Here is a 16,039-nt window from a genome sequence, read left to right on the forward strand (position 1 = left end):
TAGCGAGCATGTATCCTTTTTTTTCCCGAACTACGTTGACTCTGATGTTTGTTTCTGACAAACTACGTAGGATCAGGATGCAACATCCTGCCGAGTCCATTTCCTCCATATCTCTCTTTCACCTGTTTTATCACTCCAGTTTGTGCAGTTTTGTTGAGCAGTTTATTAGCAACCCTTTTCCTATTCTTTGAGCTATCTTTTGAGCGTGGATCTCGTCGAGTACGACGGACGTGAGGGGTGCTAATACCTTCCCCTTGCGTAACCGACTCCCGTACCTTGTAATCTCTGGTCGTATGACCGTTCCTTTCCCTTTCTTAAGTTAGTCCAGCGCTTCTTTTCCGTCATAGGATGAATAGCGTCGGTGGCGGCTCTGTAAACAAATTATTTTTTCCGCCGATTATTTTTCGCGTTGCGACAGCTGGCGACTCTGTTGGGGACTAGAAGTTGACCTTTTGCTGGTCCATCTTCCCTAAGCGAGTCAATCCTAGCGCTCTCTAGCGTAGTTCTTAGGGTAGTTTGGGTTGTTTTTACTGTTTTATTTATTGCATTTATGATTATTATACTGTGATTATTTGCATATGTGTTTGCATGCATCATATTATCCCTGTGCTGGATTCTGGACAGGTGGTTCCTCTGATTTGGGGGTGGGTGTTCTATTCTGAGTGGGGCTAAAACCCAGGCCCGAGTATACACCTAGGATTAGCGTGGTCTCATGTTTCCTCACATGTTAGATCAGCATGATGTTGCGACATGACATACCACAGCCGGACGAGGTTCTTCCGAGAGAGCCCTTCCTTGTGGAGTGTCCATAATGGTTGGGTGGTCTCTTTTGAGTTGTTGACTTCGGCGACCGTTCTTTCCCGGGTCTTTGGTTTAGATAATCTTATGAGAGATGCACGGCACACCCGAAAGGGCAAACCCACTGAGTATCTCATCCGATTGTCGAGACCGATTGTCCGCCTTAGGATGACCTTGTTAGAATTCACCTGTGAGGGGAGGGGTTTGATTCTTACAGATACAAGTCTTGTTGGCAATTCTGTGATGGTGATTTTATAAGTCAGATTTATGGATATTTATTTCTGACACGCCGAAGTTCTGTCCGTGGTATTTATCAGCGAGGGTCCGTTTATTTCGGATTCCTTGGGTCAGATTTGGGGTTGCTGGTTCAGATGATTTTGTTGCTATTTGTTCAGTGATTTTCTGGTGATGATGGTGATATATCCTCTGGTTCCGTTTATTTCGGAACTCCCCGGGTTGAATTTGTGGTTCCTTGGATGGATATGATCAGTTCTGAGTCCGGAAGTCCAGTACAGTTGATTGTTCAGATGTCTTGGAGGATGGCACTAAAAATTGCACGCATGCATCTGCATCATCCCCATTTTGCATTCATCTGCATCTAACCCATGTTTATCCATATGAAGGGTACAGTCTTGATTGAGATTTTGGTTGAGAGACGTCTTTGCAAAACTAGATGATTGATGTCAAAATGTTGCTATCGAATTTTTGTCCGTCTCAATGAAGCCAGGATCGAAGGACAGAATGTTCCTCATATGGATAGACATTGCATTCATGCATGAATCATAATAACATGTCTTCTATTTTGCAGGTGTTCGTTGTTAACGTGATTGATTACCTCAGGAATCATTGCTCACGCACGCCGAATCATCCCTCTGCACGTAGCTCGTCCGCATAGATACCCTACCAGGCGCAACAAACCCAGACTGATGGATCCATCCATCGCCGAATGTTAATGTTAATCCCATGCCGATGCATGGTCAGATGGGGGTGAATGTAACTTCTAGGGATACAGGCCATATCTGTGCGGTGGGTGAAGAGACTGACAGTGACTGCAAGCTCGACTCGTGGATAAAACCGTGCGTACCAGGAATGGAGATCCAGAACTGGAAGGCCGAAAAGATCATCACTGTCACTCTGCGTGAAGAGTAATATTTCTGTTTTTCAATTTTGTTTGCATGAAGCCATACGTTTTGCCCGAAACGTAATGGTTCATTGTAAGGGCCACCTAATGTGTTTCATTTTGCAACATTTGCATCATTAATAAACGGAAGTTTTGCACATTAAAAGCGGTGTTCCCTGTTTTTCATTTATTTTTGCAGTTTAAAAATAATAAGAATGGCAATGTTTATTTTCATTTTTTCTCCTTCATTTGTCTCATCCCGACTCTGAAGCAATGCATGAATCAACATTCATGCGGATGCGATCATTCTCCGGATCTCATTGATAACAACCCTGTTACACCCTATATGACTTCGACAACCCGATCTATCATGCCGAAGAAGAAGGCGAAGAAGATTGTGAACTGCTGGAAGAGTTAGCCAGGTTGTTGAAATAAGAGGAGAAGGTGATTCAACCGCACGAGGAGCAATTTGATTGTTAATCTGGGTACCGAGGAGGTCCGAAAGGAAGTAAAAATTGGGGCCGCTTTGGAGGTGAATGTCAAGAGCAGAATGGCAGCACTGTTGAAAGAGTATGTTGATATCTTCGCCTGGTCTTATCAAGATATGCCAGGGTTGGATACCAATATCGTTGTGCATAAGTTGCCATTGAGAGAAGACTGTCCTCCAGTGAAGCAGAAGTTGCGCAGAACTCGACCTGAGATGGCCATGAAAATCAAAGAGGAGGTGCAGAAGCAGTTGGATGCTGGTTTCCTAACTGTCACTAATTATCCGCCTTGGGTCGCGAACATTGTGTCGGTGCCGAAGAAGGATGGAAAGGTGAGAATGTGTATGGACTACCGGGATTTGAACAGAGCTAGCCCGAAAGATGATTTCCCATTACCTCACATCGATGTGTTGGTAGATAATACAGCTCAATTTTCGATGTTTTCCTTCATGGATGGCTTTTCTGGCTATAATCAAATTAAAATGTCGCCAGATGATATGGAGAAAACAATGTTCATCACACCGTGGGGCACTTTTTGTTATAAGGTGATGTCATTCGGTCTCAAGAATGCCGGTGCCACGTATCAAAGAGCTATGGTGACTTTGTTTCATGATATGATTCATCATGAGATTGAATGCTATGTTGATGACATGATAGCAAAGTCCCAAACAGAAGAGGGGCATCTGGTAGATTTGGCCAAGTTGTTTGACCGGTTGAGACAATTCAAGTTGAGGTTGAATCTGAATAAGTGCACTTTTGGAGTGCGGTCCGGTAAGTTGTTGGGGTTTATTGTGAGTGAAAGAGGAATCAAGGTTGATCCTGCTAAAGCAAAAGCGATACAAGAAATGCCTGAGCCGAGAACGGAAAAAGAGGTTTGTGGTTTCTTAGGTAGATTGAACTACATTTCGCGGTTCATATCTCATCTAACAGCCACGTGTGAACCTATATTCAAGTTGTTGAGAAAAGGCCAAACGGTCAGGTGGAATGATGATTGCCGAGCGGCATTTGAAAAGATAAAAGAATACTTGCAGGAGCCTCCGATTCTGATGCCTCCTGTGGAGGGGAGACCGTTAATCCTGTACTTGACAGTCCTCGAGGGGTCTATGGGGGTGTGTACTGGGGCAGCATGACGAGTCTGGTCGAAAAGAGCATGCAATTTACTACCTTAGCAAAAAGTTTACCGACTGTGAAACAAGATATTCACTGCTCGAGAAAACTTGTTGCGCTTTAGCATGGGCTGCTCGCCGACTGAGACAGTATATGCTGGTTCATACCACTTTGTTGATTTCCAAGATGGATCCGATCAAGTATATTTTTGAGAAGCCAGCATTGATCGGACGGGTTGCGAGATGGCAAATGATTTTGACTGAATATGATATCCAGTACACTTCTCAAAAGGCAATAAAGGGAAGTGTATTGTCTGATTACCTCGCCCAGCAACCCATTGAGGATTATCAATCGATGAAATTTGAGTTCCCTGATGAGGATGTCATGTTTCTCAAATCGAAAGATTGTGAGGAACCTATCCTGGAGGAGGGTCCTGACCCTGAGTCCGAATGGATTCTGATGTTTGATGGGGCCGTTAATGTGAATGGTAGTGGAGTTGGTGCTGTTTTGGTTACGCCGAAGGGATCCCACATTCCTTTTGCTGCCCGGCTAACATTTGAAAGCACCAACAATGTGGCTGAATACGAAGCTTGCATCTTGGGTGTCGAAGAGGCGATTGATTTGCGAATCAAGAACCTTGTCATTTATAGAAATTCAACTTTGGTTGTGAACCAGGTTAACGGGAAATGGCATACGCATCAATCCCATTTAATTCCATACCGGGATTATACGAGGAGATTGTTGACATTCTTCACCAAGTGGGTGGAAGCGGCGTCTTATGCAAACATGACCTATAAGGATTGGCACGAGATGTTTCCGTTTGCAATGCATGAGTATCGGACCTCAGTGCGTACATCTACTGGGGCAACGCCTTTCTCGCTTATGTATGGAATGGAAGCTGTGCTACCAATTGAGGTCCAGATTCCGTCGTTGAGAGTCCTGATGGATGTGAAATTGAAAGAGGATGAATGGGTAAGAACTCGGTATGAAGAGTTGAGCCTGATTGAGGAAAAGAGGTTGGCGGCCATTTGTCATGGACAGTTGTACCAGCAGCGAATGAAGCGTGCTTTTGACTGAAAGGTGCGACCTCGTGTGTATCATGTGGGAGACATGGTGTTGAAAAGGATCCTTCCTCCTCAGAACGATCGTCGGGGCAAGTGGACACCCAATTATGAAGGTCCATTCGTGTTGAAAAGAAAAAATTGTACACCCGGCAAGTTGAAAACTCGAAAAGGCGGCTTGGGCAAGAAAGGGTATCCCGATGGACTAAAAACTCGAAAGGGCGGTCCAGGCAAAAGAGGGAGTAAAACGAACAACTGCGTCTAGCATGATCGTTTGTACTTTGGTTAAGACACATGGATAATCTGAAAGCGGAGATCGGTCGGAAGCGCCTTGCTTCGGAAGGCAGAAAGCACGGAGAGTCTTGAGGACATATGGGTTGTAACCGAGTTGGAACTCGATGAGATCACGGGTTCACATTGCCATTAGGATAGATTTTCCTTTTGTGCGCAATTACCTCTTTTCAGGGATTGCTTCCTGTGTATTGCTCAGTTACGAGCCACTTTTTCAATCAATAAAATGCATATTCAGTCAAATAATTTTGTTTTTGTTTTCATTACCGCTTTGATTGCAAAAACATCCGTTTATTTTGATAAAGAATTTTTGCATTTTGAGATATATGGGTCCCTTCCAATGCATGTTTGGAGGATTGAAACTTGAAATCTTACTCGGAAGATTGAGTGACCTAGGTGTTGAAATTTTGGCACGCCTGGGGCACGTTTTTGTCTAACGATCTCTTTTGCAGGTGCTGTTGGTTATTTTCACTCACTTGCAGGTAGTGGAGAAGCGTTTCCGACGAAAGATCCCCAGTGGAGTCCAATAAGGGACAAGGTGTTAAAGACGACGAGAGACGTCGACGATCCTGGAGGATTAATCAAGAAGACTCTTCAAAGTCTGAAGAATTGGAAAGTTTGTACGAATCTAAGGAGTTCGATCTTCGTAAAGTACGGAGAAGTCGAGAATACAAGGTGATGAATCAGAAAAGTCCGGATGAGTTTGGGAGCTCTCAAAAGTGGAAAGTTGACACTATGGTTAGATGGTGAATACCAGGGTTCGACGAGTCGACATGTGTTCCATGCCAGGTGTTCTGTATTTCCCCAGCAGGGTTGAGACTGTTATTTCCCCAGCAGGTCTGAAGGTTGCTGTTTCCCCGGCAGGGTGTGCGTTGGTAGTTTCCCCCCAGTAAAGTCCCCAAGAAGATCGGGTTCAGTGGAGGTCGTCCCCGGTGAGGGTTGCTCTTTCCTCGGCATCCGTGTTACCCCGAGCAGGGTTGGAGATTGGAGCAATATCAAGTTCCTCAACAGAGGTGCTCGTGCCGTCCCCTGAGGGGGATATCTTTTTATGCATTCATCATTTAGAGAAGCATAGCATATTGCATAACTAATTGCGTAGCATTTCCATGGTTATGGAGCATTACGCTGTAAAACACATGCATCAGCATTGCAAGCATAAGCTAGTCTCAAGTCGTGGTTACCGTTTGAGAATTGGTTTAGCTGGTTGGTGAAGATATTACTCTGAGGAGTTTAGCATCGTGACGTTGAATCAACAATATTCCCCAGTAGCGCGATATTGGAGGAAGAGATTCTGTCGGGCGGAGATGGAAATGAAGATCGGAGAACGTTACGTGATCAGCGCAAAAATTGGGGTTCAAATGGAGAAAAGGAAGTGCTGGGCATTTTCTGGAGAACGTGGTTCAAATGGAGAAAAGGAAGTGTTGGGCATTTTCTGGAGAACGGGGTTCAATTGGATATTGGAGTTGAAGATTGTATCCGGGATGAGGTCCTCAGGATTGTCTTCTGATCATGTGTCACCTTAGACTTTGGCGAGGCCAAGAGAAGTCGTTATGGGTGTCTTCAAGGGAAGAAATGCACATGATACCTTCCTGTTGTGAAGGTATACCCTCTGATATGTCGCCGTCAGAGTGGTGGTTGGTGTTATTTCCGACGTTGCCAACGGAATTAACACGGGAGAATGGAGAACGAGGTTCAAATGGAGAAAATGAGACACGGGGTGTTTTTTGGAGAATGGGGTTCACAATGACGATCGAGAGTTATCGTCAGGCGACTGGGGTTCAAATGGAGAACGGGGTTCATTATTTGGCAGCAAGAGTGACATGAGGTTGTCGGGGTTCAAATGCGGTGATCAGGGATCATCCGCGCGCGAGAAAAATATTAGTTTTGGGGTTCAAGAAAAGCAAAAAAAAATCAAAGAAGTTTTGGGGTTCAAGAAAAGCGAAAAAAATCAAAGAAGTTTTGGGGTTCAAGAAAAGCAAAAAAAAAAATCAAAGAAGTTTTGGGGTTCAAGAAAAGCAAAAATAATAATAATTCCCAGTGGAACGCAAATTGTTCGTCTGTTCTTGGTATTCAACCACTCTTCACCCTGATCATCTGAAAGCCGAGGTTGTTCATATCGACAGGTTCATAGTGGATTGAATAGGGGCAGCTGTAACACCTCAAAATTTGCCCTCCTTTTCTTGAGACTAGTTTGAGACATTGCATTTCATATTTTAGAGCATTTGGCATTGCATTTTGCATCTCATATGAAAATAAGAAGGTCATCCTCCAAAGTCTTTGCAAAAGATGGAGCAGTTATGTGGTTCAAGCCTAAGGGTCTCTATGAATTAATCATTAACCATCTGAGGGTTTTGCATCTTATCAGAAGTTCTTGATTATTTAAAGATTTTGAGCCATATCTTGTCTACAAGGATATATCACCATCATCAAGGGTTTCATTATTCATTCTCAAGTTCCTTTGGATTAGGGTTATGACCTCTGGTCAACCCTAATCAATGCTTTCTTCCAACCAGAGTTTCTCAAGGAGATGAGGTTATTTCTTGGGATGAGGATCCTTTGGTTATTCTAGAGAGCTTACATGAGCTAGAGTTTCATTTTGGATCAATTTCACCAAGTGGTGGAGGCTCAAATTGATCAAGGCATTCCAAGGTCATCTGAGGACCAAAAAGTCAACTATGCAGTCAACTTTGGGCTTTGAGGTGGGGAAATGAGTTGAGACACCTCAATCATGTTCAAAAGAGGTCTATTTGTCATTATAAACATCCATCTTGAATATTTAGAGGTCAAAGCAAAAGTTACTAAAAATGGAAAGTGATATGTAATTGAAAGTTTCCAAAAATGGCAAGTTTTTGGTCCACATTCAACTTGACTTTACAACATCAAAGAAGCTTCAAATGGATTTTTGGTGAACATGAACGTTGTATATCTTTGTCTCCCCTTTCCAAAAAGTCCTATTTCATGTCCACATGATGAATGGTTGAGAAGTTATGGCCAAATGATCACAAGGTGTGCATGGAAGTTCAAAGTGACATAACTTTTGATCCAAAACTCCAATTTGGTCCATTCTTTTTGCAAAATACTCTTCATGACCAATACTTCTCAAAACAAGCCTTGCCATGCATGGAAAGAATGTGAATGCTCATTATTTTTCTCATGTTCATTTTGGAAGGAATTTCCACAATTCAAATTTGGCTTATGGTGCAAGCAAAATAACACTTCGAGCATGACCATTGGATGATTTTAAGAGGATTCCAAGCCTTGCATGGTATTGTACACGTGTAGCATGGCCATATTGATGCACTTATCATTTATTTGCAAATCACTTCAAAACTCATTAATCATGATTAACCAAGGCCTAAGGGATTAGCATTGTGATTAGAGCATCATATAAATAGCCAAACCCTAGTTTGTAACAACCAGAGCAGAATTCCAGATCTAGAATTTTCATTTTCCCTCCATTTTTCTCTCTCTTCGAATCCTTGATTTCTCCACACAAACACCAAATATCTCTGCATATTGTTGATCCTGGTGCAATTCTAAGCAAGATTCAACCATTACTTTGTGGAATTCATTCCAAATTCGAGCTATTCAAGTGCATGGACATGGAGATGGAAGTATGAAATTGAGCTAGATCCAGTTGGTTTCAAGTGATTCTTTGTGCATAAAGCTTCAAGTTAAGGATATTGGAGTGGATCTGGAGCTTTTGGACACTTGAGAGCTCGATTTCAGAGAACTTCATTTCAAGTAAGTTGAAAATCGATCCTCTCCTTTTGCCGTTTTCTTGCCATAAATGTGTATATCTCTTTGTGCTGAGCATGCTGATATGATTAGATCTTGATTTGGCTAAGAATTGTGTGTGCTAGATGAACTTAAAGTTTTGATGTCAAAAATGTTTTGCTTCGATCCAGAGAATGCATGAGGTTTTAGGATTTTTGAATGTGATATTCGTGATCTATGTTGCAAGAGCTTTCCAACCATATATAATTTGTCAATTTCTGGAAAAATTGTTGGAGCTCCTCCGTGGATTTGGTCGGAGAAGACGACCGGAACTACTGTTCCGGCGTCTGGTTCATGCGCTAGGGTTTACGTGTGTGGCGCTGACTGTGTTGCTTGCATGTTGTTTTCATTGGATGCTAGCGCCTTCAACCTGTGCTGCCTGTGTTTGATTCCCTGCTTTTGGATGTTTGTTGATTTAATTTGAATTTCTCATTTCCTTAGAGCGTGAGTTTGATCCTGATCCAGGCATGTTTCTGAATTTTGTTTGAATTCCATTTTCCCTCCATTATTTCATGTTAATTCATTTTATTTGGTTCATTTTAGAAAAATCATTCAAAATAGAAAAATGCTTCAAATTGATCCCAATGTTTTTTCATGATTTTGTTTTAATGTCTAGTTTTTTTAGTATTAATTTCATGATTTGTTGATGTCTGATTTTTTAATTGTGAATTTTTGATTGGACATTGTGCTAATTTGATATGTTGTGTTCATTGCTTTGTGAAATGCTATGTGTTGATCCATTTGATCTGAATTTTTGCATGCTTGATCTTCACTCATGATATGAATTCTTGAGCACTGGTTTGAATTTTTTCTCATATGCTATCATTGTTTTTGACACATGAAGATATGGTGTGACAATTTGTGTCACATTTTTGATATTACATTTGTGCATTTTTGTTCATGCATCATTTGAACTCTTCTAGATTTGATTTTTTGCACATTGTTTGTTCATAACATGAGTAGCTTGCATAAAATATTTCATAGCCTTTGCATGCTTTTCTGTTTTGATTTGGATTTTCTAACTTGGATGTCCACTTTATGCACATTTGCTTGCCTTTGCTTTACATTGATCATTTGAGCTACTTGCCTTGTGAATTAATGTTGATCCTTTTGAGGACTTTGAATTGATTGTTTGAATGTGAATTGTGCAAAAGATTGAGTTCTGTTTTGATCATTTAATGTGGTTTTGAGCTTTGCCTTTATACTAGTGTTTTGTACATGAACTAACTGTGCTTTGTGTTTCAGGTTTGGACATTTGGCATTGATGTTTGGATTTGTTCTCATTTTGTGAGATGCAAATGATTTGAACTCTAATCTTTGTTTGTTTTGTAGGGTTCTAAGTGTTAGGCTTGAGCTCACTTGAGTGCTTGAGCATTGCTCATTGAGTTGTATATACAGTTGTTTGGTTCCACTGTTTGTTTTCTGATTGGTTTGTCTGAGATACTAACTGGTTAGCTTTTGTACAGGTACATTAGTCGCTTGATTGCTTTTGCTTTGCTTAAGCTTTGGATTGTGGTTGAGACACCACTGAGGTAGTTAGCCTCTCACTCCATGTAGTCTGGAAGTCCTGTCACCTTTTTGGCAGGCATTTGGCTGGAAGTTCTCCTTAAGAGGCTCTGTTTGTGTTTGTTTACAGATTGTGCCAAAGACCTCTGAGTGAGGCATGTTATTCATTAAGACCTCCTAAGTGAAAAGGAAATTGACGGATAAAAGGGATTAGTAGCCAATCCCCCGTTATTCAGTGTGTCGTTCATTATGCTCGCACTACGTGCTGATACTCCTGAACATGTACCCAAGATCATTTGTCCAGTGTCTGTCAAGTGGAATAGGGTCCCTCTTTCTGGATCCCCACACTTTCTATGTCATGAGCTCACCCCGGCCAGGGTTAAGAGCATGAGGTCTCATCCTCATTTCCTATTTGATCAGCTTCACCTTAACTCTCAATGTTAGTGGTTAAGAGCTACAGATTACCATTGCATTTTGGCTTGTTTGTTGAGGTTGATATGACCCCTCTTGAATAAAGCCCACACATTGTTTGAGCCTCTTGTATGGATATAGTGTGTGATGTTTGTTTACTTGTGTTGATGTGTTTTTCTCCCTTCTCGGATGAGTTAGGTTAGAGACCTCGACTTAGGGATATTGATGGCATGACAACTATTAGGCTCGAGTCTTAGTCTCCCTACTAGTTTGTTGCTTCCCTGGTCTCTGATTAGGAGAGTGTTTGTCCCCTGTTAAGGGGAACTGCGTCGCCCTGATTCTCATACCAGATGAGATACGTAGGCAGAAGATTGTGCGAAATCTCTCCGGGCAACCTTTTCTTTTTTTGTGTGTGTTGTGTCACCCTTTTTCCGTTTTGTGTGGGTGTGTTCACCCTTTTCTTTGTTTCTGGCATGTGTCTTCTTTGGTGTGAGTACCCATTTGTTCAGCATGTGTGAGTGTTGTATGTTCTATTTGGGGTTCATTTGTGATGATTGTTATCATCTTTGGGGTTCACATTCGGGGTTCATTTGTGATGATTGTTATCATCTTTGGGGTTCATTTGTGATGATTGTTATCATCTTTGGGGTTCATTTATGACGTTTGTCATTCTTTTGGGGTTCATTTGTGATGATTGTTATCATCTTTAGGGTTCATTTGTGAGAATGGTTATTCTCTTTCGGGGTTCACTTGTGAGAATGGTTATTCTCTTTGGGGTTCATTTATGACGTTTGTCATTCTTTTGGGGTTCATTTGTGATGATTGTTATCATCTTTGGGGTTCATTTATGAGAATGGTTATTCTCTTTCGGGGTTCACTTGTGAGAATGGTTATTCTCTTTGGGGTTCATTTATGACGTTTGTCATTAGGGTTCATCTGTGACGATTGGTAGTCACTTTGGGGTTCATCTTTGGTACGCTGGTTAGCGTTTGTGTATGATAGGAGTCGGATGTAAGTCCATGTATTGGCATTCTGTTTCCTTTTTGTTATTGTTAGGAGTCGGGTGTAAATCCATGTATTGGCATTCTGTTTCCTTTTGTGTGTTTCTTTTGACGTCTCAGCGTCCCTGTTGGTGTCTTGTTTTAGCGTGCGTTAGCCGAGCTACGAGTGCTCTGATTCTTCTCTGGATAGAGAAGATACGTAGGCATAAGACGCGATGTCTTAGCGAGCATGTATCCTTTTTTTTCCCGAACTACGTTGACTCTGATGTTTGTTTCTGACAGACTACGTAGGACCAGGATGCAACATCCTGCCGAGTCCATTTCCTCCATATCTCTCTTTCACCTGTTTTATCACTCCAGTTTGTGCAGTTTTGTTGAGCAGTTTATTAGCAACCCTTTTCCTATTCTTTGAGCTATCTTTTGAGCGTGGATCCCGTCGAGTACGACGGACGTGAGGGGTGCTAATACCTTCCCCTTGCGTAACCGACTCCCGTACCTTGTAATCTCTGGTCGTATGACCGTTCCTTTCCCTTTCTTAGGTTAGTCCAGCGCTTCCTTTCCGTCATAGGATGAATAGCGTCAGTGGCGGCTCTGTAAACAAATTATTTTTTCTGCCGGTTGTTTTTCGCGTTGCGACAGTTGGGTGATATGTATTTCTCTTTGCATTTGAGGAATTCTAAAGGTGGTGAGACTATTGTTTGTTGTGTTCCTCTTCTATACAAGTGGTTTATTTCGCACTTGCCTCAGACGCCTGCTTTTTTGGGGAACAAACAATGTCTAAGGTGGTCCTAGAGACTTATGTCTCTCAGTAATGGTGATATTGTTTGGTATGATTCTATGTTGAGTAGTGTGGATATTATTGACAGTTGTGGTGAATTCTCTATTGTGCCCCTCATTGGTACACAAGGAGAAATCAACTATAACCCTGCTTTGGCTCGTCGTAAACTTGGGTTCCCCTTGAGAGACAAACCTAATAACACTTAGTTAGAAGGTCTTTTCTATCAAGAGGCTAAAGATCCCCAACATTTGAAGCAGAAGATGATACATGCTTGGCACAATGTGCATAGGAAAGGAAGATCCGAGCTTGGTCCGTGCAATTATGTAGCTTTGGAAACTTACACTATTTGGGTGAAGAAGAGAGCTTTGGAGTTAAAGATGATATATGCTTGTGAAAGACCTATGTATTTGGTTGAGGTTGAGCCATCAACTCTCCTGAACCAAGATGTAGAGGAGTTGGAAGACACACTCGTCAGGATGAAGCAAGAGAAAGATATGTGGGAAGAACGATTCCATGCTTTAAACCGAAAGCATGAAGAGTTGTAGCTTTAGTCAAAAGACAAGGATGCGCTTATTGAACTTCTTAAAGACCGAGCAATAAAGAGATAGAGAGCCAGAGGGTTTATCTTCCTCTAGCATGCCTCAGCCTTCCGGTGCTTGAAAGAAGATTGTTGATCAGTTAGCTCTTGATAAAGCTTAGATGAAGACATCTTTTGAGTTCAAGATTCGACGCATCCGAAGGAAGTACGCGCCTGCAGCCAGATCATCTGATATCGTTGCTAAGGGGTCCTTAGGATGATCGATTTCCTTTTCTCTTGTATTTGTATTTTGGTTTCTGAAATTGTACTCAGTGTAATCCTTCCAAATTTTATGAATAAAAAAAGAGATTTCATGGTCAATCAAATTGTTACTATTGTTATTATGAAAATAGAACTTCATATGTTCCTTGAAATTAAATAATCAAAAACATTGCATATCATGCATCATTTGCATAGCAGGTTTTCTTCCGCCAGATGTCTTATCGGTTATTCTTTTATCCTTCAGCCAAGCTAACTCACCGATACAATAGTCGCGCTAATCAGCCGAAGATCATGGAGTATTTAAAGAAAGAGAATAGAGAACTGAAGGATGCAATTGCACGGTTAACTGATATGATGGAGTCTCTTTTTGTTGCACATAATCAGTCTTCACCAACTCCTGTAACTCCTCCCCAGAGGACTGTTATTTCTGAGGTTGTTACCTCGATTGTTCCTATTGCTGCCAACCAATCCGGTCCTTCCGTGCCTGCTGGATTCCCTTGTGGAATGCCATCTAACTTTATGCCTAAAGGGTATGCACCCACTTTTGTTTCTCTACTGGCATCTAGCCCGGTCATGTCAGTGTCTCCTCAAATTGTTCATACTTTGCCTCATGTTAAGGATGCCATCTACCACTATGAGCCATCTGAGCGCCCTGATATAGATGAGAAAATGGACAAAATGAAGGATCAATTCCTCGAGTTGCGTAAAGAGTTGAAAACTTTGAGAGAAAAGGATTTATTTGGGAAGAATGTTGTTGAGCTCTGCCTGGTACCTCATGTGAAGGTCCCGATGAAGTTCAAAGTCCCTGACTTTGAAAAGTATAAGGGAAATACTTATCCGCTAAGCCACCTTAGAATGTATGCCAGAAAAATGTCAACTCAAACTGATAATGATTAGTTCTGATTCATTACTTCTAGACAGTTTGACTGGTGCTGCTTTGAGATGGTATATGTGGTTAGACAATGCAAGTATTCATACTTTCAATGACTTGGGTGAAGCCTTTGTTAAGTAGTAAAAATACAACGTTGATATGGCGCCTGATAGAGACCAGCTGAGGTCTATGTCTCAGAAGGAGAAGGAGACATTCAAGGAGTATGCTCAGAGGTGGAGGGAACTTGTTGCCCAGATTAGTCCACCATTGGTAGAAAAGGAAATGACAAAGATTTTCTTGAAGACGCTGAGTTCGTTTTATTACAAATGTATGATTGTCAGTGCCCCCAATGGGTTTACCGAAATGGTAAACATGGGGAAGAGGTTATAAGAGGGATTCCGTGAACGACGTTTGTCTAAAGAAGAAGCATCGTCTAGCAAGAAATATGGTGGTAGTTTCTCCAAAAGGAAGGAAGGAGAAACTAATTCAGTAACTGTGGGGAGGCAAAGGAGGCCTCGTGTCAGAAAAAGTTCTCAACCTCGTCAACATCAACATCAAGTTTCTTAAGTGATTCCAGTTTTTTCCAATAATTCCGACAATCAATCAGTTCCGATTCAACAACCACGTCTACAACAACCACAACAAAGAACCAACTACAACAACAACAATAATCAACAACAAAGCTTTGAGCATCTGAGCTTCAACAGGGGCAACCCCTTTCTCACTTGTTTATAGTATGGAAGTTGTGATCCCCGTAGAGGTTGAGATCCCATCACTGCGTATCTTGATGGAAGCCAAGTTGATTGAAGTTGAATGGTGTCAGACCAGATATGATCAGTTGAATTTGATTGAAGAGAAGAGTTGACTGCCATGTGTCATGGTCAGTTATATCAATAACGAATGAAGAAAGCATTTGATAAGAAGGTCAAGCCTCGTGTGTTCAGAGAAGGTGACCTTGTGCTCAAGAAGATTTTGTCTTTTAAACCTGATGCTAAGGGTAAATGGACTCCTAATTATGAAGGCCCATATGTTGTTAAGAGAGCCTTTTCAGGTGATGCTTTGATTCTTACAACTATGGATGGTGAAGAGTTCACTCGTCTTGTAAATGTCGATGCAGTCAAGAAATACTTCGCCTAAAAAGAAAAGAACATGTCGCTAAGTTGAAAACCCGAAAGGGAGACTTAGGCAAAAAATGAGTGTCTTGGTGGATTGAAAACCCGAAAGGGCGATCCAGGCAAACGTTAGAGACATAAAAATAGAAATTTATCCTGGTAGATTGAGTACCCCGCCTTGGGGAAATCTAGGCAAAAATTAGGGATTATGGCAAGTAACTGCATTCGGTTGATCCTGGCCATTGGAGTGGTTTTGAGCAAGTCATATGGTTCTGATTCGTCATTCTCGACCAAAGCCAAGAGCACAACGGATGTTGGAGCCAGTAGGGAGAGTAGTGATCATTGTATTCAATGTAGCCCTTTTTCATGTAAATTACCATTTTTTTCAACTTTGTAAAGATCCATGGAGTCTTGTCATTTACAGACTACCATTCTATTAAATAAAGTTGAGCTTTTTATCCAATTGTTTCTACTCTTATTTATTTCAGCTAAATAAAATTGAATTTTTATGATGATAATTTTAAAATGAATTAATAAATTAAAACCTTTTGTTCTTAAGAATGTAAAAGCAATTACTTTAAAAAAGCGATTTCAACAAGGAATGTCGACAGCAGGCCAAGAACAGATAAGTCTTGACAATGTGGACCCTCGTTGGTCTTCCCCAAGCAGTTAGTTTGGCAATAATTCCCAAACAATTCATCATTTATCCCCAGTAGAATTTGACTGGTGATCAATCCCTTTTGCAACTTATCCCAGCTGAGTTGAAGACTCACATCCTCAGCAAATTGGCTCAGACCCCGTGCAGAGTTTTATCTCCTGTATTCCTCGGCTGAGTCCATCTTCAGATATCGAAGACCTTTGATTCCCAGCAGTGTTTGATCTTGAGCGATGTTTGATTTGGTCCTCTGCGAGGTTGTCCCCC

This window comes from Lathyrus oleraceus, chromosome 3, assembly GCF_024323335.1.
Source record: "Lathyrus oleraceus cultivar Zhongwan6 chromosome 3, CAAS_Psat_ZW6_1.0, whole genome shotgun sequence".
NCBI classification, from domain to species: Eukaryota; Viridiplantae; Streptophyta; class Magnoliopsida; order Fabales; family Fabaceae; genus Lathyrus; species Lathyrus oleraceus.